The sequence below is a fragment of the Choloepus didactylus genome, chromosome 2 (genome assembly GCF_015220235.1).
Source record: "Choloepus didactylus isolate mChoDid1 chromosome 2, mChoDid1.pri, whole genome shotgun sequence".
Classification (NCBI taxonomy): domain Eukaryota; kingdom Metazoa; phylum Chordata; class Mammalia; order Pilosa; family Megalonychidae; genus Choloepus; species Choloepus didactylus.
The window spans coordinates 85784297-85806695 of record NC_051308.1 but is presented as its reverse complement, the minus strand read 5'-3'; the positions used below and the strand labels follow the sequence as shown (position 1 = coordinate 85806695).

At 34.0% G+C, this 22399-nt stretch overlaps 1 protein-coding gene, 1 non-coding gene and 1 pseudogene across 4 annotated transcripts in view; 1 reads left to right on the top strand and 2 right to left on the bottom strand.

Moving 5' to 3' along the window:
- The window catches only part of RASAL2 (RAS protein activator like 2), a 531908-nt gene that overhangs the window by 14505 nt on the left and 495004 nt on the right, over window positions 1-22399 (top strand). The gene's annotated exons all lie outside the window — the stretch shown is intronic.
- LOC119527996 lies at window positions 1570-2026 on the bottom strand (annotated as a pseudogene).
- Window positions 1992-2098, bottom strand: LOC119528267. Its single transcript, XR_005215587.1, has one exon. It is a non-coding gene; the product is annotated as a U6 spliceosomal RNA (small nuclear RNA).

Genomic DNA, 22399 nt, shown 5'->3' with positions numbered 1-22399 from the left:
AAAGTTTCCTTGTGTCCTTTTATAAGCCTTCTCCCACCTCTCCCTGTACTCTGTTACCAGACAACTACGAATCTGCTTTTGTCTTCATAGATTAGTTTGGATTTTCAAGAATTTTATGATAATGGAATGATAGAATATATTCTCCTTTTTTTTGGTCTGGCTTCTTTCATTCAGCATAATTAGTTTAAGATTCATCCATGTTGTTGCATGTATCTTCCTATAGTCAATTCCTTTGTTTTGTTGAGTAGTTGTTCTAGTTTGCTAATGCTGCAGAATGCAAAACACCAGAGATGGATAGGCTTTTATAAAACGGGGCTTTATTTCGCTACACAGTTACAGTCTTAAGGCCACAAAGCGTCCAAGGTAACACCTCAGCAATCGGGTACCTTCACCGGAGGATGGCCAATGGCGTCCGGAAAACTTCTGCTAGCTGGGAAGGCAGCCGGCGTCTGCTCCAAAGCTCCGGCCTCAAAATGGCTTTCTCCCAGGACGTTCCTCTCTAGCAAGCTTGCTCCTTTTCAAAACATCACTCCCAGCTGCACTCAGTTTCCTCCCCCCGAGTCAGCTCATTTATATAGCTCCACTGATCAAGGCCCACCCTGAATGGGTGAGGCCATGCCTCCATGGGAACATTTCATCAAAATTATCACCCACAGCTGGGTGGGGCACATTCCAAGCAAATCTAACCAGCACCAAAATTTCTGCCCCACACAAGACCACAAAGCTAATGGCATTTGGGGGATACAATACACTCAAGCCGGCACAGTAGTATTCTACTGCATGAATATTCCATAATTCTTTGTCCATTCACTACTTGATGGACATTTGGATTGTTTCTGGTTGGGGCTATTACAAATAAAGCTGCTGTGAACATGTGTACAAGTTTTTCGTAGTCATATGCTTTCATTTCTCTTAGGTAAATACCTAAGAGTGGAATGTTACAGTCATTTGAGAGGTATGTTTTGAATGTTCTAATAGACTACCAAACCATTTTCCTAAGTGGTTGTACATTTTCCCACCAGCAGAGTATGATCTTTACCAGCACTGGTGTGATCAGTCTTTTTAATTTTAGTCATTTTGATAGGTGTGTAGTTGTGGTTTTAATTTGCATTTCCCTAATGACTAATGATGTTGAGCATCTTTTCATGTGTTTATGAGACACTCATATATATTCTTTGGTGAAATGTCAAATCAAATATGTTGCCTATTTTAAAATTTGGATTGTTTGACTTTTTTTGGAGTGAATTCTTCATATATTCTGGATACAAGTCCTTCAAAAGATATGTGACTTGCAGTTATTTTTTCCTGTTCTGTGGCTTGTGTTATCATTCCCTCTCTCTCTCTCTCTCTCTCCCCCCTCTCTCTTTTAGAACATCTTAAATTTTTAATCCTTTCTTTACAGGTACCTAGACTACTTTTGATTAAGAAAACTGTAGAAAGTTAGTAACTGCCAAAAAGGTACCAGGTGGTGGCACATGTCAATTTTCCACAGAGTCCTGCTTTTGAGGGTGTCTGAATGCACTGCTCAGGATCTCTGCTCACACTTGCTATAATTAATTGTGGCAGATTTTAGTCTACAGGTCTCTTCTTTCCCCCATATTTCTTTTTCATCAGCATTCTTACAGAATTTTTTACTGTCCTTAGAGTGTTCTTCAGCTAGGTCACTCTGAAGGGGGTGCTCGGGCTGGGAGTCATTCACCAGTGCAATGAGGGACTGGATTACTTGTTCAGTTTTGGTGACTGGCTTCCAATTTTCAGCACTAATTACTGGCAGACAGACCTGCCCCTTTTCATCAATGTTTGGGTGGTAGATCTTTGTTTTAAATGTGATTTTCAGTGGTTTGAATGGGTACTCTGCTGGAAAGTTGATTCTGAAGTCCCTTTTGTCATATGGAGGGTTGTCAGGAACAGTAAGCCCTTGCCAAGTCAATAAATTAGCCTCATCAACCTGGATATTATGGAAGTTTTTCATTCCACATTTATGGATTTCTACAAATGTGGAACACTTCACAAATTTGCATGTCATCCTTGCGCAGGGTCCATGCTAATCCTCTCTATATTGTTCGAATTTTAGTAGATGTGCTGCTGAAGTGAGCATGTATTCTCTGAACAGTGTCTTTCACAGAGTAGGAGTTCTTAGTTTTGAAGAAGTTGATTTAGCAATATTTTCTTTTGTGGATTGTGCTTTTGGTATTTACCTAAGAAATCTTTGCCTAATCCAAGATCACAAAGTTTTCTTCTACGCTTTCTTATAAGTTGTAATTTTAAGTTTCCATTTAATTTTTGTATACAGTATAAAAACATGGATTTAAATTCATTTTTTGCATATGCATATGTAATTGTTCCAGTACCATTTGTTGAAAAGACTATCCTTTCTGCACTGAAATACCTTGGACCTTTGTGGAAGATCGAATGTATGTCTGAATCTATATCTGGACTCTGTTCTGTTCCATTGGTCTGTTATCTGTCTTGACCCACAAGGGTACTGATTTGATTACTTTAGATTTATACTCCAACTTTGTTTTTCTTTATCAGAGTTGTTTTGGCTTTTCTTAGTCCTTTGAATATCTATATGAATTTTAGAATCAGCTTGTCAATTTTAACAGAAAAAAGCCCTGCTGGAATTTTGATTGAGATTATGTTTAATCTATAGATCCATTTGGGGAGAATTAATATCTTAACAAACGGAGTCAAACCAGAAATGCAGTATATCCCTCCATGTATTTTGTCGTCTTTAATTTCTCTAAGCAAATTTCTTTAATGTCATCTTTAATTTCTTTTAACAAAGTTTTTCAATATACAAGTCTTGTACATCTTTTGTTAGATTTAACCTCAAGTATTTCACAATTTTTGATGATACTGTAAATGGTATCATTTTAAACATTTTAATTTCCAAATATTTGTTGCTAGTGTACAAATACAATAGAATTTTGTATATTAGTCTTGTATCCTGTAACCTTGCTAGACTCATTTATTAATTTTAGTGGATTTTTTGTAGATTCCATTGGCATTTCTACATAGAACATTTTGTTGTCTGTTAATAAAGACAGTTTTACTTATCTTTTCTAATCATGATGACCTTTTCTTTCTTTCTCTTCCCTGATTAAACTGACTTGAACGTCCAGTCTAATGTTAAACATAATTGGTAGGTATGGACATGCTTGGTCTCATTCTGATCTTAGGGGAAAATGTTCAGTCTTTTACCATTTAAGTATGATGTTAGGTTTTGGGGTTTTTTTTTTTTTTGTAGATGCCTTTTACAATTTGTAGACATTTCTTTGAATTCTTAGTTTCTTGAGAGCTTTTATCAGGAATGGATGTTGGATTTTAACACATGCTTTTTCTGCATCTATTGAGATGATCATATAGTTTTTCTTATTTAGTGTGTTAATATCATGATTACATTGATTTTTGAATTGTAAACGAACTTGCATTTCTTGGATAAACCCACTTGATCATGAGACATTATTCATTTTTATATGTTTAATTTGCTAAAACTATGTTAAAAATGTTTGTATCTGGTTTTCTTTTTTCCAGTGTCTTTGTCTGGCTTTAGTTTACAAGTCAGGCCGACCTCATAGTATGCATAGTGAAGAATTTCTTCTTTTTAGTTTTCTGGAAGAGTTTATATAGAATTGGTATTGTTTCTTCCTTATGTATTTGGTATAATGAATCAGAAAAGCTGTCTAGACCTGGATTTTTCTTTGTGGGAGAGTTTTTTTTACTTAAAATTTAGTTTCTTCAATAGATATAGGGCTATTTAGGTTATTCATTTCTTCTTGTGCAAGCTTCAGTTGTTTGTGTTTTGGAAGTCCATGAAATTGTTCAATGTATTGACTAAATTGTTTATAACACTTCCTTATTACCCTTTTAATATCTGTAGAATCTCTAATGACTTTACCTCTCCCATTCTTGATACTGCTAATTTATGTCTTCCCTCTTATCCCCAGTTAGTCTGGTTTTAGGCGTATCAGTTTTATTTTCTGAGAGTCAGCTTTTGGTTTCATTGATTTTTTTTCTTTCTGTTTTCTGTTTTTTTTATTTTTTATTTCATCAATTTCTGTTCTCTTTATTATTTCCTTTTTTCTGCTTTTGGATATCATTTGTTCTTTTACTAGTTTCTTAAGGTGGGAGGTAAGGTCATTTATTTGAGACCTTTCTTTCTAATGTCATTTGGTACTACAAATTTCCCTCTAAGTACTGTATTAGTTGCATTCCGTAAATATATTGTGTTTTCATTTTCATTCAGTTCAAAATAATTTCTCATTTCTCTTTCGATTTCTTCTTTGACTTGTGGTCTATATAGACATGTATGAAGTTCCAAATATTTGAGGATTTTTCCAGATATCTTTTTGCTCTTGATTTCTAACTTGTGGTTAAAATTGAAACTCCTAAAATTTATTGACATATGTTTCATGGTCCAGAATATAGTGTGCACCTAAAAAGATTGTGTATTTTTCTGTTGCGGGATGGAATATTATATAACTGTCAATTAGATCTTGTTAATTGATAGTGTTTCGTAAGTTTTCTATATTCTTACTAATTTTGTCAATAATTGAGAGATTTGTCAAAATCTGTTATTGTGAATTTGTCTATTTCTTCCTGCAGTTCTATCAAGATTTACACCATGTATTTTGAATCTGTGTTATTAGGAGCATAAACATTTGAGGTTATTGTGCCCTCCTCATGAGCTGATCCTTCCATCATTATAAAATGGCCCTCTTTATCTCTGATAATATTCTTTTCTCTAGAATATTACTTTGTCAATATTAATATAGATATTCCAGCTTTCTTATGGTTAGTGTTAGCATGGAATATATTTTCTATCCTTTTACTTTTTTTATTGTAATTTTCTTTATTAGAGAAGTTGTAGGTTTACAGAAAAATGCAGAAAATGCAGTTTCCATATACGTCCCCTCACACACAATTTTTCCTATTATTAACACTTTGCACTAGTGTGGTCCCTTGCTAACAATTAATAAAATAATATTGTAATTATACTATGCAGTATAGCCTGTAGTTTACATTAGGGTTTCACTGTGTTGCACAGTCTTATGTTTGTTTTTTTTTAAATTTTTATTCTAGTAACATATAAACAACCTAAATTTTCTCCTTTTACCCACATTCAAATATATCATTCAGTGGTGTTAGTTTCATTCAGTGTTGTGCTACCATCACTGCCATCCATTATCAGAACTATTCCATTCCCCCAAACGGAAATGCTTTGTCAATTGAGCCTTAACTCCTCATTTCCTACACCTTCCCAAGTCACTGGTAACCTGAAGTCCAGTTTCTGACTCTATGAATTTGCTTATTCTACCAAAAAAGCATAATGCAATGTTTTACTGGCATTTATAATTACTACTCTGGTTATCTTTAGTGGAAGTCTTAATTCTTTACGCCTCTTTGATCCACTGTCTCGTGTCCTTTCCTTTTAGTCTGAAGAACTCCCTTTAGCATTGCTTGCAGGGTCTAGTGGTGATGAACTCCCTCAGCTTTTGTTTTTCTGGGAATGTTTTAATCTCACCCTCATTTTTGGAAGACAGTCTTGCTGGATATAAAATTCTTGATTGACAATTGTTTGCTTTTAGTATTTTAAATATTTTGTTCCAGTGTCTTCTTGCCTTCATGGTTTCTGATGAGAAATCAACACAAGCTTATTGGGGCTCCTTTGCACATAACACATTGCTTTTCTTTTGCAGCTTTCAGAATTCTCTCCTTGTCCTTGGCATTTGACAGTTTGATGGCTGTATATCTGGGAGTGGTTCTCTTGGAGCTCATCCTGTCTGGGGTTCATTGGACTTTTTCAGTGTGTCTGTTCACATCTTTCACTAAATTTGGGGTGTTTTCTCCCACTGTTTCTTTGAATATTCTTTCCTCCCATTTCTGCCTTCTCCTTTTGGAACTCACATGATGCATATATATTGGTATGCTTGATGGTGTCCCACAGGTCTTTTAGCTCTGTTAATTTTTATTCATTCTTTTTTCTTTCTGCTCTCTGCCTGAATCATTTATATTGTCTTGTCTTCGAATTCACTGCTTCTTTTTTTTGCCAGCTCCAGTCTGCTGTTGCAATCTTTCATTTCAGTTACTGTGGTCTACAACTCCAATATTTCTGTTTGTTTCCATTTAAAAATTTCTGTCTCTTATTGAGATTTTCGTATGGTTCATTCATTGTTTTTTGGATATCTGCTGGTTCTTTCTCTGTGTTTTCCTGTTTCTCCTTGTGTACATTTAGATATTTAGGAGGTAAAATCAATAAGATTTGGTGAGGGTTTAGATATGAGAGCAGTGAGTTTAGAGGGAGTTTAAAGGGAGGTTTCTACTTGAATGGTGAATGATACTGGAGGGGTATTGGTATGATTTACTGAGATAGAGTTCTTTCCCAGTGAGTTGGAAGCATTTTTATTCCAGGGAAATACGTATTTTATTTAGGGATGTGTTTTAGTTTCCTAGACTGCTTAAAGTGAATACCATGAAATGGTTCATCTTGAACGTTGGGAATTTATTAGCCTAAGTTTTGAGGCTGAGAAAATGTTCAAATCAAGGCATCATCAAAGGTGATGCTTTCTTCCCAAAGACCTGCTCTCAGTGATCCTTGGTTCCTCTGCCACATGTCAAGGCACATGGCATCACCTGCCATCTCTTCCAAGTTTTGTTTATTCCAGCTTCGTGCTTCCATGGTAACCACTCTTGTGTTCTCTTCCACACGCTCACCATCCCCCCACCTCGTGCATGCATTCTCTCTCCCCGCCCCCTGTCTGTATTCATTCCATCTATAAAAGACTCCAGTAATAGGATTAAAACCTGTCTGGAATGAGGTGGTTTACACCTTAACTGAAGTAGCCTCATCAAAGGGTCCTACTTACAATGGGTTTACACACACTGGAATGGATTTACTTTAAAAACATATTTTCTGGGGTACATACAGCTTCAAACCACCACAGGATGTTTCAAAATCCTATTCATTCTTTAGGAGCCAGCACAAATATGATTTCTTCCTTGTAGTCTTTCTTGGCATCTCTTTGCCTCCTTTCTGCCATGGTTAGAAATAACCTCTCCATTTTATGAACTTCTATTAAACATTGTTTACATTTCTATTATGGAACATAACATCTAACTTATCTATGTATGTGGTTCATTTCTCTTTTACTGAAAACTGCTTAAAGGGGGGTTTTATTCATCTTAATAACTTCACAACTAAACTGTTTCTTTCATGAACATGAAAGACTATACCATTTCAGTAAATTGAAACCTTTGTGTACATTAAGATATCTACACATATGAACAATTCACTAGGGTAAAATAATTACAGAAATGTCTTTCATGATTCCATTATTTAGATCACTAACATTATTAAACATTATTCTTTTTTTTTAAAGGAGCTACTTCAGTAAATGTGAATGCTTTTGCTCAAAGTTCTTAAGAAAATAGGTTGTTAATTTTTATAATTACTGATTTAATACATCTGAAATGGATGAGCTTATAGGTTTATAATAATGCCTAACATTTGTGTAGGGCTTAATAACTGTTCAAAGCACATTCACACATAATATGTCTCATTCGGTTCTCATAACAGCCTTGTTAGATAGGGTAAGATAGGTATTATCATTCCCGTTTCACAGATCTGTATCATATATTGAAGGATACTTTTGAAGTCCTTGGAATGAGATTATTGTGTTTTTATTGGAGAAAGGAAAGGAGAATAGTTTAATCTTTGTAAATTACAGAGTTAACTGGAAGCCTTTGACTGATAAGGTAACTGATACTTTTGTAAATAGTTATTTTGATGATGTGATCTGAGTAGCTGTTTGGGCTAGCATCTCAACCAGGTTCAATTTCAGAGACAAATTCAATTCTAAACCATTCTGTTAAAGCATTTAATGCTGTTTTAATATTTTACTTTTTTTATAAAGTCATATTTTTCTTCTTAGTAACTGGTAAATCTGCATTTTGAAAGAAATTTATTTATATTTAAAAGTAAAATATACCTTGAGTGAAGGAACTAGCAAGATCTTACAAATAAAGCACAGGTAGGATTTGGAATATAATATGATTCTTTTATGTTCATTTAACTTGTTTTAGGGAATTAGTGTGGGATCCCAATAGTTTCCTTTTTCTCACGTTCTTGTAGGTTACCTGTTTCATAGTACATTTTCAGTATTTTTCAGATGAATGTCATCAGACTTACTGGTCTCTAGTTTCTGAAATCTATCCTAAACTTCTTTTTCAAAAGCAGTACAATATTTTCATTTTATAAGACCACCTTCAGAGATTTTGTGAATAAATTCTTTCTTATGTCTTGTTTCAGTTTCCTCTTACTGTTCTTTTAAAAAAGTTTCTGATTTCAGTTTTGCTCTATAAGTGATTAAAAACTTACATTTGTGTAACTTTTGGACATGCATAAGTTATATTTTACCTTGTATTCCTCATAGTGACTTTGTGAAATAGATTGGATTAAAGATGAAGAAACTGAGGCAAAAATAGATATGGCTTGTTCAGTCAGGGACTCCGAATCCAGCCTTTTATCTAGTCTTTACACTAACAGAAATTGAGTTGTTTTGTTTTCTCTTTGTCATTTGTTGCTATTACAGTCTTTCTCCCAAACTGTAGTCTCTCTGTTCTGCCTGTTACTCTGTATACAGTTTAAAACAAAAACAAGGACAATCAAAAAACTCACCCTCATTTTTCTTTTTTTAAGCATTTTTCACTGATCTCACCTCAATTTTTGGTTTTATTCTTCCTGATACTGTTTTACAGTTCTGGATTTCTTTGGAAGCTCTTAGAGATAAATATTCTTTATTTAATAGCCAAGCCTGGCTCTAGGACTAAGTCATTGTTAGACTGGCTCATTTTTATTTATGGTATTCTGTACCTTGAAGACAAAGGGCACCCTGAGTCTTCTCAAAGGAGCATGGAATCCATGGAGCTGACTCCTGTTGTTACTGCTGGAAAAAAAAAAAAAAAAATCAATGAAGGAATGTGTCCACCAGCCTGAGACTCATGAAATTTTCAACTGAATGGGTTTGGATTGTTAGGTGAAGTGTGTAAACATTACTGTACTTTATCAGCAATCTTAATTTTGTCTGTTATAATTAAAAAAAAACCAAAACAAGTATGGGATTGTGCATCTATCTTATAAAGCCAACATCAGAATTGAAAAACTCAAATATTTTGGGAGACACATTAATTCAAAAAGAAAATGATACTGTCTTCTTTGACTATGCTTTTGTACAAAATGGAATGGATGAAATTGCCATGGCCATGTGCTTAAATAGTATCTTCAGAAATGAAAATTGTAGTAGGAATGCAGTAATAATGATTGGATGTCAAAAAGGACAGGAGAAGTCATCCATGTTTATATCCTAAAAAGTCTTTTTAATGTGTGCCCAGGAAGAAAATGAATCAATAAGACTGATTCATAAACTGACTGTACTATTCTTAGAGGCAAGATAAGTATAGTTTTTGCATAAAGGAAAGATTAATGATACAGATTTATCAGATTTTATAGTCTAGCTATTCATCATAAAATGAATCTAATATTTATTCTCCATTTCTTTGCTCACACACTACTGTGGAACATTTTAATTGCGTAGTATTTAAAATTTATTTTTAGACCTCGAATGGGTTGACCAGAGGCTAGTGGTAATACTGAATATGGGATAGTCTGTGGATAAATAGACTATGCTAGAATTTTGTGGTAAAAGTGCAGAATTGGTGCTAAATTCAGCATGTTGGCCAGTGTTTTTCAAAATGAGTCTTCAGATCATCTGCATAAGAATCACCTGGAGTGCTTGTGAAAAATGCAGACCTCTGGTCTCTTTCTATCCCCTTCTCCCTACCAACCAAAGTCTCTGAGGACTGTGCCTAGAAGTGCATTTTAATAAGCATCCAGGTAATGTGGGTGCACATTAAAATCTGAGCTTTCCTGATATAGAAAGTTCAACATGTTATACACATTACTATCCTGTTTAAGATGGTAAAATTAGGAAATCTTTGAAACCAGGGAAGAGCAAGGTTGTCATCTATTTACAATTTAAGAATCAAATCGACTTCTAGAAATTTAAAACAAAGATAACATAATATAACGTGTATGGGTTTAATTTTACTTATTAATTTTTCCTGAGGATGAAACTTAAACATAGGCTTTTATAATTCAGGTCTTTGAACATCTAATGTTTGTTTAAGCAGGGTAGAAAGTGCTGTAATGCTTCTAATAACTCCATTTCAGTTCCTATTGGGCTGAAGAATTATAGATAAATTATGTGTTCTACTTACCTTCTGGATCCCACTTCCCTCTCCTTCTCCCTCTCCCTCTCTCTCTCTTGCCTTAGAGAAACAAGTTTTCTAAAATATAACTTGGTTTACAGAGCGTATTCTTTGTAAATAACTGTTTGGAAAGAGAGATAGTTTAGTGGACAAGAGGCAGATATTTCTGTAAATAATTTTGTAAACACAGAAGTTGCTCTTTTATTAGGGTGTTTGTTTTGCAAAGGTATTTTGACTAGACATACATTTTCTTTCAACAGTTTTAGCAAGATCTTTAGAAAATATGTTCTATATTTTTAAGTATCATAACTTATTAGAAGTGCACAGTATAAAACAGCCTCTCTGAACCACTACTTTCCCCTTTTGTGGGGGGGGGGTGAATTCTCTTATATTTGACCAGCTTCTATAAGCTGATTAACTTTTTTTTTTAAAGAAACTTTTAATCATCTTTTTTGAAGTTGGTTGACTTTTTAAAAGTGGAAATATTTCTAGTTGTAGAAGCTCCTTTCTCCATAAACTTGTTTCTGTTAATTTAGAGTCTTATTAATTCAGCTCTAAGTAAGTGCTACTTTAGAGAGGTAAAAAGCTTGAGTTTGTGAATGTTATTTTAGTCTGAGAAAAATTTATCTTACCCTCCATAGGTCCTTACTAATTGCAAGTCATAGGAATATCCTGGGGGAGCTGATGCCCAGTCATTAATTAGAAAAAGTATGTTAATAAAGTTCTGGTCACCTAAAATGCTTCCTTTAACCCTATTTCCTCTTTAGTCAATATGTAGCATTTTAGCTAATTTCTGTGGAATTATTTATTTAATAAAGTATGCCACTTTCAGATCATTTTTAGCTTATATTTGAGGGGAAAGTTAAATATCTGATTGGTGGGGATTGATGGAGTATATTCTTTACTACCTTATTTAAATTTTCTTTCAGTAGATTTTTGCCAGAGGCATGAAGTCGGTATCTCTTTATATGCAATATGCTTATTAATCTGGGTCATTTGGGAATCTAATAAGTAGGCATGGGGTTTTCCACTGGCTTTTCTCTTAAATCTTGCAGAAAATTTAGCACCTCAAATCTTTCTATGGATGTAGAAAACAACAGCTAACTGCTATAATTTCACCCAGTTTTATGGTCAATCACAGTGGTTTACATAGGCTTTACCTAATGTTTATCGGTTTATTTTAACACTAAAGTGGTGGAAAATAGTATTGTTAAATAGAAACAGTAGACATTTGAAAAGATTACTTTTAAAGAGGATAGAGCATATTATCCTTTTTTCTTTTATCTTACATTTGTTAGTTCAAAGTATTGAAGGAGAGCTACCTTTGAGTTCAGACTAGATGGAAACTGCCACTTATGTCTGTTTACTGTGGTTTATAAGGTAAGTTCCCAAAGAAGAACTCTTCCTCTTAGATAACTCGTTTTTCAATTTGTTGCTCAATATTTACTGTGGTTATTTCTAATGTATTGCCATGATCAACACAGTTCATTGTCTTTGGAAATAAAATGCATATTTGGGGGACAAAAATCAGAACCATGATTTTTACCTCTGTTCTGTTTGTAGCAAAGTAATACTTAAGAACTGGTACAAAACTTAGATGGTCAACTGTTTGTCTTACATATTAAATACTTCTAAAAAATACCTATTATGGAAACAGATTTGTAGCAATCTAAGTTTTTTACATTAGAAAATGTCTTTACAAGTATCTTTTTTTTTTTTTTTTTGCTTTTGAAATTAAGAACTTAAATTAGTCTTCAGAACAGTAGCAGTAAACTTTTTGGTATTTTGATAATTTATGTGATATTCTAACAAGCTTAGAATTGGATTGACCAGGGTTACCTGCTTTTTCACTGTTAGTAGCTGGGACTGTGGAATAGATACTGAACAAAAAAAATAGAGTTTGTTCTGTGATTTATAAGTTGTTTTCCAGTTCCTCCTCCTTCAACCCTCGTAATATTCCCTTGTGGTATCGTCCTACTCACCAGTTCTAAAAAGCTGTAATTCTAATTCTGTCACCAAGCAAATGGTTTCTCACAACTCATCTACCCTCTAGTGCAGAGGTTTTCTGTGACTAGTTATTCTAGGCAAACATCCTGTGTGTTCTTAGGAAGTTCTCAGGAAGTATATTGTCTGTGAGTTGGAGCTACAAAGATATTGGATCAGGCTAAGTATTGTCTCTCTACTACAGCAAAAAATGTAACAACATATTTAAAATTTTCTTGATCACAGTACTCTGCTATTATAAATTATGTATGAAGAGTATTCTAGCACTATATTGAAAGTCTACTTAAAAATGTGGGAAAACATAAGAGCAATATCTTTTACAGCCTACTTGCCTTTTTAAGAAGTTTCTACTTGGACTGCCCTTTGAAAGTTGTTTTTTCCTCGTCATAATCAAGGGGAGAAGAGAAGAAGTGAATGGCTGCATTCATTAACTCCCCATGAATGAATTTTATTAACATTGTTTTAATGCTTCAGGTCTGTGCTCAGAAACAGGGTGTGTCATTCATTACACAGTATGCTGTCATGTCCAGTCTATATCCTCTAAGACTTCTCTGAGTAGAACTGACTCAGTGGTTTGATTGAGGGCTAGTTTCAGTACAAGGGAAGTAAACATCTGCCTAGAGCAACTAGAAGATTAAGGACTGTCTTTCTCTTTGAGATTCTTAAGATAGGGTAACGGTCTAATTCTTTGGTCCTTCATTTTATAGCTGCTTTTACTTCACTCATACTGTGACCCACAAATTACAGGTTGTGCCTGCTCTTGTGTGATTAATTTTAATATTTTCATAATGTGCCACAGGTAGGAGGGTAAAGTGGTTTAAAGATACTTTTGAAAGGTAATTCATGCTTTTAAAGTAAATTTCCTTCTAACAACCACTGTTGTCCATTGCTTAATGGTGTAAATTCAGCATTTTCTCTTGGCTTTCAGTTATTCTTGAGATTTTAGTGAGATAACACAGCCTCTTAAAAGTTAGGGAACAGAAAAAAAATGTTTTCTATTCTGGAATGGAAGCATTTAAAAGCACAAGGAAACAATAATCCCCCGTTTCCCTATGTAATAAGGAAAACAGCATCAACTCTTTCCATACTCATATAGTAAGTAATCATGATAGAGCATTCCTTGGTGTCATTGATAGGACTTTCTCTGATTTTTAAAATTTTGGGAATAGATTATTTGGGAAGAATGCTTCTTTTTGCAACTTCTTTGGAGAGAATTACACGATAATGTGAAACTCAAGGGAGTATAGAAGAAATAGAGTGAACATTACGTTTTGTAACTTTGTTACTTTTAGGCTGGAGATATATTCCTATAGCAATGATCTTTGTATAAAAAGACTTTAGTATACTTGGTTTTGTTTTTGCCATTCTCTATTATTTTAGAATCTAGACTTTTCATATATATACTCCCATAGCCCATAGGTACATTGCCACTTAAGTCTCTGATCAGGATAAAGTACATCACTTCAATTTGATTCTGTCATTGTTAGTTTGTTTCTAAAGAGTAGATGTTTACTATGAATGACTGGTGGGAAAAGAGAGCCCCATAGGAGAGCATTGCCCCTCCCCTACTCAATAAAGCACATTAAAAATCTGGAAGAAGCAGATGATGGCTGTAGTGGCTGTATTACCAAAGCTATAGAAAACCAGTGGTGAAAGATGTCTCAATTTTCTGTGGAAGGTGTTTCATTTTGTGGAACAAAATTGGAAGGGACTTGAGAGATCATCTAATTCAGTTCCCTCCTTTTTTACATAAGGTTTATCAACCCAGGTCTTCTGACTCTAGTGAAGTGTTCTTTCTACAAAACTATTTAGGGATTTATGATCTCTTTGGTGATATAAAGAATTTCTTTCCTTTTGAAAACCTCAGAATTAATAAAAAAATTTGATCCATATAGAAAGTGCTGTTGTATTTTGTAAACAAATGAAATACCTGCCTATTTTATTTGAAGTCAGAGAAACTGGAGTTCTCATCTTGGTTCTGCAATTTACTAACTGAATAACAAATTACTTAATCTCTCTGTGTCAGTTTCCTGGTCAATAATTTGGAGATAATAAGAGAAACCTACCTGTTAACTTGTTGTAAGGATTAAATGAGTTTCTACAGTCTTTGAAATTTGTATCATTACACAGAGAGAAGAGAATCATTTCACTTGACTTTGAACATAAAATTCTGTACATTTTTTTGTTAAACAGCTTTATTGAGATGTAATCTATTTACCATAACATTCACCCATTGAATGTATAATTCAGTGGTTGTTAGTAAGTTTACAGAATTGTGCAGACATCACCAGATCCAGTTTTCTAACATTTCCATCATTCCCAAGTTTCTTTGTGCCTGTTTGCAGTTAATCCCCATTCCTAGCCCTAGGAATCCACTGATCTACTTTCTGTCTCCATTTCATATAAATATAATCATGCAATATTTTGTCTTCTGTGGCTAGCTTCCTTCACTTAGCATAATATATTCAAGGTCCATTCATGTTGTAGCATGAATCCATCCTTCATTCTTTTTTGCAGCTGAATGATATTACATTGAATGTATATTCCAAATTTTGCTTATCCATTTTTCTGTTTTGGGACACTTGGGTTACCTCTACCCGTTGGCTATTGTGAATAACGCTGTGGTGAACATTGGTGTAGAGATATCTGGTGTGCAAGGCCTTGTTCTCAATTCTTTGGGCATATATTTAGGAGTAGAGTTGCTAGGTTGTATGGTTATTCTATATTTAACTTTTTGAAGAACTTCCATACCGTTTTCCGCAGTGGTTAAACCATTTTACATTCCCAATCCCAATGCACGAGGGTTCCAATTTCTCTGCATCCTCGCCAACACTGGTTCTTTTCTTTTCTTTTTCTTCTTCTATCTTTTTTTTTTAATTACAGCCATCCTAGTGGATGTGAAGTGACATCTTATTATGTTTGGATTTTCATTTCCTAATGACTAATGATGTTGAGGACCCTTTCATATGTTTATTAGGCATTGGTATATCTTCTTTAGAGAAATGTCCATTCATATCCTTTGCTTTTTTTTTAAGTTGGGTTGTTTGTCTCCTAGAGTTGTATAGATTATGTGTTTTGAATACAAGTTGTTTAGATAGTTTCTTTCAGTCTCTGGCTTGTCTTTTCATTTTCTTAGTTTTATCTTTTGTCATGCAAAAGATTTTAATTTTGATGAAGTCCAGTGTATTCATTTTTCTTTATGTATCATCTTTTTGCTTATCATAGCTAAGAGCTCTGTTCATTCCAAGATCATAAATGTTCTCCTGTGTTTTCTTCTAAGTGTCTTATAGTTTTATCCCTTAAATTTAGGTGTGTGATCCATTTTAAATTAATTTTTGTGTATGGTGTGAGGCAAGAGTCTAAATTCTTTTTTATTGCATATAAATATGTGGTTTTTGCAGCACCATTTATTAAAGACTGTTCTTTCCCCATCAAATTGTCTAGGCACCTGTGTTGAAAAACAATTGATCTTAAATGTTAAGACTGTGAATGCTTAATGTCATGTATGTGCATTAAAACATTTTTGTTTTTGTTTTTTGACACTGGCAGAGTGAACTTGAATAATTAAAATAAAACAGAACTCATTAGCAAAATTTATTTTTTTTGGATTTAATATAGGCACTATTATTATAGCAGTGTTTCCCTTTTTACAGTATGTGGATATTTGCATAATTTTAGAAGGAAAATCTTCATTTCAAATCTAGAACAGCTCTTTTCCACATTATATGCAAATTTAGCAAGGTGTTTTGTAAGACAAGTTTAGGACATTTAAAATTATGGTCATGATTTACTGATAAAATTATGAACATGATTTATTTCAACCAATCCCTATGTCCTTATTCCTCTGTCACTCAGGGCCTCTGGCCATTGGCTTCTACCTATATTTCAGTACAAGGAGAGTAATAAGTGATTGACAATTGGCAGTTCATACGACTTTCAGAGGATGAAGGGTGAAAGAAAAATGCTCAGTTTCTTTTCTGTTTTATTCGAAGTTGCTCTTAAACATTCCCTTTGGGCACTCTTGTTGCTTTGGCATTTGACATTTGAAATAGCACTTTTTTCTATAAAATCTTATTTAACCTCAGCCACATTACCTCTGTGAGGGAGAGAAAATTTATTCTTTTCTTTTTTGAATATTTTGTAACAGTCAGTTCTTAAATACTATCTTGCCTGCAGGGCACAGTATATTTACTTGAATAATTTTTCATTTGGGAAATGTGAAGTCATATGTCACTTCCAATATATCTGATTTAGAGCCAGTCTTTAGATGCTAACCTTAGGGGAAAAAACAGAATTTTAAAACACACACATACACACACACACACAACCACCACCTCTGAGCTGAAAGATTTGTTTTTCTTTATCTTATTGAGCAGATAAAATCAAATATAAATCTCAATTTTCTGAATTTGCTTTTCCTGTCATATCTTCCTTCCTTACCTTCATTTAAAAAATAACATTTGTATTCTTAACACTATGAGAAAAATTCATATAATTAAATTGCCATTTAATTGGAGTTTTAACCCGTTAAATGTGAAGACCCTTTTAAATTCATTTCTTGCTGTTATGAAAAGTATCTAAACTTAACATTCTCTTTATAGCTCTTGGTTGTGATGGTAGTGATGGTTTTTCCAGGAACCTGGTACTAAGCTAAACATTATACATAAATTGTTTTATTTCCTTCTAAAATGGCAAGTTAGATATTATTAGTGTTGTCAGACTAAGGACTGGATGAATTATTTGCCCAAGGTCATGTGACTAGTGAGTGTTAGAACCTACCTTGGACTCTGGGTAGTCTGACCACAGAACCTGCTATATTACCTTCAGATCTTTATAAAAAATCAGCTACTACATGGTACTAGAATGCCTTTTTTTTAAATTAAATTCACTTTTATTGAGATACTTTCACATACCAAACAATCATCCACGGTGTACAATCAACTGTTCACAGTACCATCACATAATTATGCATTCATCACCCCAGTCTATTTTTGAACATTTTCCTTACACCAGAAAGAATCAGAATAACAATAAAAAATACAAGTAAAAAAGAACACCCAAATCATCCCCCACCATCCCACCCTATTCTTTATTCAGTCCCTGTGCCTGTTTTTCCACTCATCCATCCATACCCTCAGTGCTTTTTGACATGGTAAGTCAATTCGTACATATACCAAAAACCCATTTGGTTAGTCTTTTTTGAGTGTTTATATCTACATGTTATACTTTTTGTTTCTTTCTTAATTGTCAGGCTTTTAAAAGAAATTAACTAGGTACTTTTAATGTAGCATACCTATTTTTATCCCTCTTATTTTTTTCTGATCTGTGGATTTACAGATGAGATAAGCAAGTTTCTTAGTGCAGTTTCTAATTTAAAAGTGAATAGGTTATAAGTGAGGGCAACAGAAATTATCAGATAATTTATCTCTCTAGATGTGCAGGGTGTTACTATAGCAGGATGTCGTGTATGCTTTATTTATTGTATTTAAACATATAGCTTTTTAAAAATCCCAGTTATCTTCTTGGCAGCATGACATGACTTTTGTGCGTTTATGTGTTCAATTTGCATGAAATGTGTGCAAACAAGCAAACATTGTTTATCTGTTTTGTTAATCCAGGGAATAAATGAACAGCAGATACTTTGTAGTCACCATTGAATTAAATCCACAAATATTTATTTTCCTCTATAATCAGAATGCTGGGTGGGATATAAATAAATATAAAGCCTGACTACTACTCCCTTCAGAAGGAAACAGAATGCAACAATGTGAAAAGTAAATAATTTCTGATTGCATGGCTATGTAAGAAAATGTTGATGACCATTAGCTCCAGCTAATGGAACTGAGATCTAATGTGGGAGAGTATAACTTTCTGTACTCTGAAATTTCTCCTCTGAATATGTTTATTTTCACAATGTAAATAAATGCTTAAAAAAGACAAAGTATATAACAGTAACTTTAAGTAACAGTTCAATATTACAGTAAAAGCAGTGCCCCAGAGAAAAAATTGATGAATTGATGAATGGTACCTCTTTAAATAAAGGAGAAATCTCTTTAAGCTTTTAACTTTGAGATAGAATTTGATTAACAGGATGGATTTTTCTTGTGGCTTAGGGGTTAAGTGCTGTAACTGTATGATATATTTGTCTTTTTTGTTGCCTTCATTTGCTTTTTTGCAATTCAGAAATTAAAAATCTTTTTTTTTTTTTTTAGAAGGCTTTGGTTAGGGCAGAGTGTGAAATCCATGTATTAGAGTACAATTTCTTATCTTTGGAGCTCAGTGCTTTGTCTGCTGTCATCCCTCTGCATCTCTTCTCTTCTTCCCCTCACTTCTAACCATTAGGATTAACTTCACTCTTATTTGTTTGGGTTTGCTTCTGTTTTGGGGTTGGTGGTGGTGGGCTGGGTTGGGGGGAGCTAAATATTACCATGGCATACCACCTCCCTTCTGTGATCGCTTTGGTCACATTGTATTGGCCACGAGTAAACCTAGCAACTCTGTGAACAACAGGACTTGAAAGTTTTGGATTTACTTGAATGTGGCATGTGTACAGAGGAGATTATTTACTTTTCTTAATTTTAAAGAAAAGAATTACTAGAAAACTTTAAACTCCTTGTTGTTAGATATTTTTTTGGTATTGTTTTATATTTTTTGATGGGGAAAGGTGTCTGGTGGGAGATGAAATAATTTAAGTTGCTGTATAATTTACCATATAACAAAACTCTGAACATTTGTCTCATCATAGGTAAATAGGCTATTGTTTCCATAAAAATTCTTTGTAGGGTCTTGTCCTACTCCTTCTGTGTAAATAAATATAATCTTTTTAAAGCCTGATTATAGGACTCATGTGGTAAAGAGAATAGGATTCCCTCTGAGGTGTAGATAAGTCATACCAGTTAGCCAGTCCTAGCAGAGCCTGGGCTGCTGTCTAAGTCTGTCACATCCTCTTATTTTTTCTTACCATACCCAACATCTAAAGGGTACTTCATTTATTTTCAGAAAATTATGTTCTTTATCACTGATTGTCAAATCAGGAAGGGAGTGTGATGGGATTACCTGGGGGACCTTTTCTAAATAAATAGCTGCCTTAAACCCTCAAGATTCTGATGAGTGTTAGGAAAGGAAAAAGGTGGAGGCAGATGTTCATAGGAAACAATGTGAGAAATTTAATAATTGAGAGATTTTTTAATTCCTTATCTTTTGCTGTATAACAGACTGCTCCAAAACTTGGTAGCTTAAAACAGCAATGAACATTCATTATCACACACAGTTTTGTGGGTCAAAAATTCAGGATCTGGTTAGCAGGATTGTTCTGGCTCAAGGTCTCTTGGCAGCCAAGATTTCAGCCTGGTTGCAGTCATCTGAAGGCTTGCCTAGGGTGGGAGGATGGCTCACTCATATGGCTGTTGCCAGTAGACCTCACTTCCTCACTGGCTGTTGACAGGGGGCCTTAGTTCCTAACCATGTAAACTTTTTCATAGAGCTGTTTGAATATTCTTATGACATGGATACTAGTTTCCCCCAAAGCAAGTGATCCAAATTCAAAAGCAGGGAGGAAGCTGCCTTTTATGACCTAGTCTTGGAAATCATGCACCTTCATGGATGCCTTATTCAACACACTCTCAAAGGGAAGAGAATTAATCTCCACATTTTAATTGGAGGAGTGTCAATGAATTTGCGGACAAATGTTAAAGCTAACACAAGGAATATAAAAGAACACTGCTTCCTTTCTTTCTAATAATTGGCATGTTAAAAAAAAATCTGAGAGCCTAACATATGGAGGCATTATAGATACATGTAGGTTAAAGACTGCCCTCCAGAATTTTATAGTCCTACCTGGGAAAGTTAGACATGCATGTCAACAATGAGAACACCAGGTATAATATGATATATTTCCAGAAAGCTTGTAAATTGCTTTTTCAAATTAACTTTGCCTAATTGCTGTCCCAATTTATTAACTTTAATTGGAGAATGTTAAAAATCTTTTCGCTTCATTAAAAACAAACAAAAATCAACCTGCTTAAGGTAAATTCAGAAATTCTGTAATTCAACTACTTGATTTACTTATTGTGCCAATGTATAAAGTATTTAAGAGAATAGCAGCATTTTAAATAAACTTTATGAACTCTTTGAGTCTGTAGAAGAAATAGCCATTGTTCCTTTAATCTAGCATGATCCTAGTTAGCTAATTGCTAATATAAAAGAAATACTGATGCTAAATGAGAGTTCTGAATATAAAGTTAATTATCCAGGCTGACAATTTATAGATCTTTGTGTAAACCATGGTCCTTTTTGTAGCTCTGCATTTAATTAAGCATCTCCTAGTAATATAGTTTTCCTTTAAACAGAAAGGCAATATAGCGTAGCTGAAAGATTGTGGGTTTAGAATTAGACAAATTTCAGCTTGAACCTTTGCTTTGTTATTTACTACATATATGATTTTGGACCAGTTATTTAATATCTGATACTATTTCTTTATCTATAAGAATAATAGCTATCTCGGCGGTTTATTGGAGGAAAATGAAATCTATGTGAAGGTTTGCTCAGTGTATCTTAGGTACTCAGTAGATCTGTTACCTTCATTTTACTTCCGTATCATTAAAGAATGAAAGGATGTGGCCCTCAGGAAAGGTTTCCCTGAGGAGGTGTGTTTAAACTGGGACTTAAAGGGAAAGAAAGGGTTAAGCCCTATCCAGGCAGTGGGAGTAACATGCACAAAAGTCTAGGTGAAAATGAAGTTGACTGTTTTAAAAACTAACTGAAGGCCTTTGTGCCTGGAGCAAAATGGGGGTAAGTTTGGAGAGGTAGGTAGGAGACAATCCTAAGACCCTTGAGAATGAATCTCCCACTCCTCTGTCTTCTGCTTCTACTCCAGAATGAAGTTTTTTTCCCTCTGTTCTCTTTTTTTTTGAATTATTGCATTTTTAAGGAAGTTAGGGATGGAGCAGTTGAAGTGAGTTCTGTTATCTCCCGCTTGTTTTCTGTGGAGGGTTGCACAGTTTACTGTTGGCTAACAGATTTTCTGGAAGACTTCTAAGGCATATACACTCCAATTTTTTTTTTTTTTTTTTTCTCTTTTTTGCTAACAGGATTCTATTGCCTATGTGTCTAACATCTGGGGCATAAAGTAGGGCATAATATTATTGGGGGTTAATTTATTAACCTCTCTGTTAACTTTTTTTTTTATTGTGGAATATAACATATTTACATAGATGTGATAACTTTCCAAGTACAATTTAACAAGTAGTTAGAGGGCAAATTTCAAAGAATGTTAATGTGTTGCAGTTCCACAGTTTCACTTATTTCCTTATTGTGAAATATAACATATATGCAAAAAGGTGATAACTTTCGAAGTATGATTTAACAAGTAGTTATACAGGAAATTTCCAAGAATGTTATGGGTTACAGTATCAAGTTTCAGTTATTTCCTTATTGTGAAATACAATATATATACAAAAAGGTGATAACTTTCAAATTAAATTACAGTTTAACAGGTAGCTATATAGCAAATTTCAAAGAATGTTAACGTCTGTTAACTTTTAGATAACTTTTTGAAAGTTTGGAGATTTTATTTCAGAGGATGAAAAATTTTGTTGGTGCTTTTAGGAACAGTCAGCCTCAGATTCTTACTGACTCAAGTAGTCAAGAAAAAGCAGAAGTTAAGGATTTTGTGAAATGATTTGTTTGCAGTGAAAAATTCGTGGCTATGACCTGGATGATTTAGCTAAATGTAGACCAAATACTTAATTTTTAACTAATTTAAAATATATAATATCTAGAGTGGATACTATTTTTATTTACCATTTCTGCTCTACCCTATATAGAGACTGCTCTTGATTTGCCCAATGAGGGTGCCTAGAGGCAAAGTGTTCTGGTTACCCAAGGTGGTATGGTAACAGATATGCTGTCATTTCTCTCCCATTCTGTACTTTCCAGAAGTACTCAGCAGAGGAGACCTGTGGTGTGCTTTCCTACCTTCTGTTAGCTGTGGAGCAGGAGGTGAAAGAAGTCAGCTAATATTTAATGTAGTCTTAGTGTGTTCGGTCATGTATATTAGATATTTTACTTAATTATCTCATTTAATCCTAATAAACATTTTTATTATATGGGTGATATGCTCTAGAAA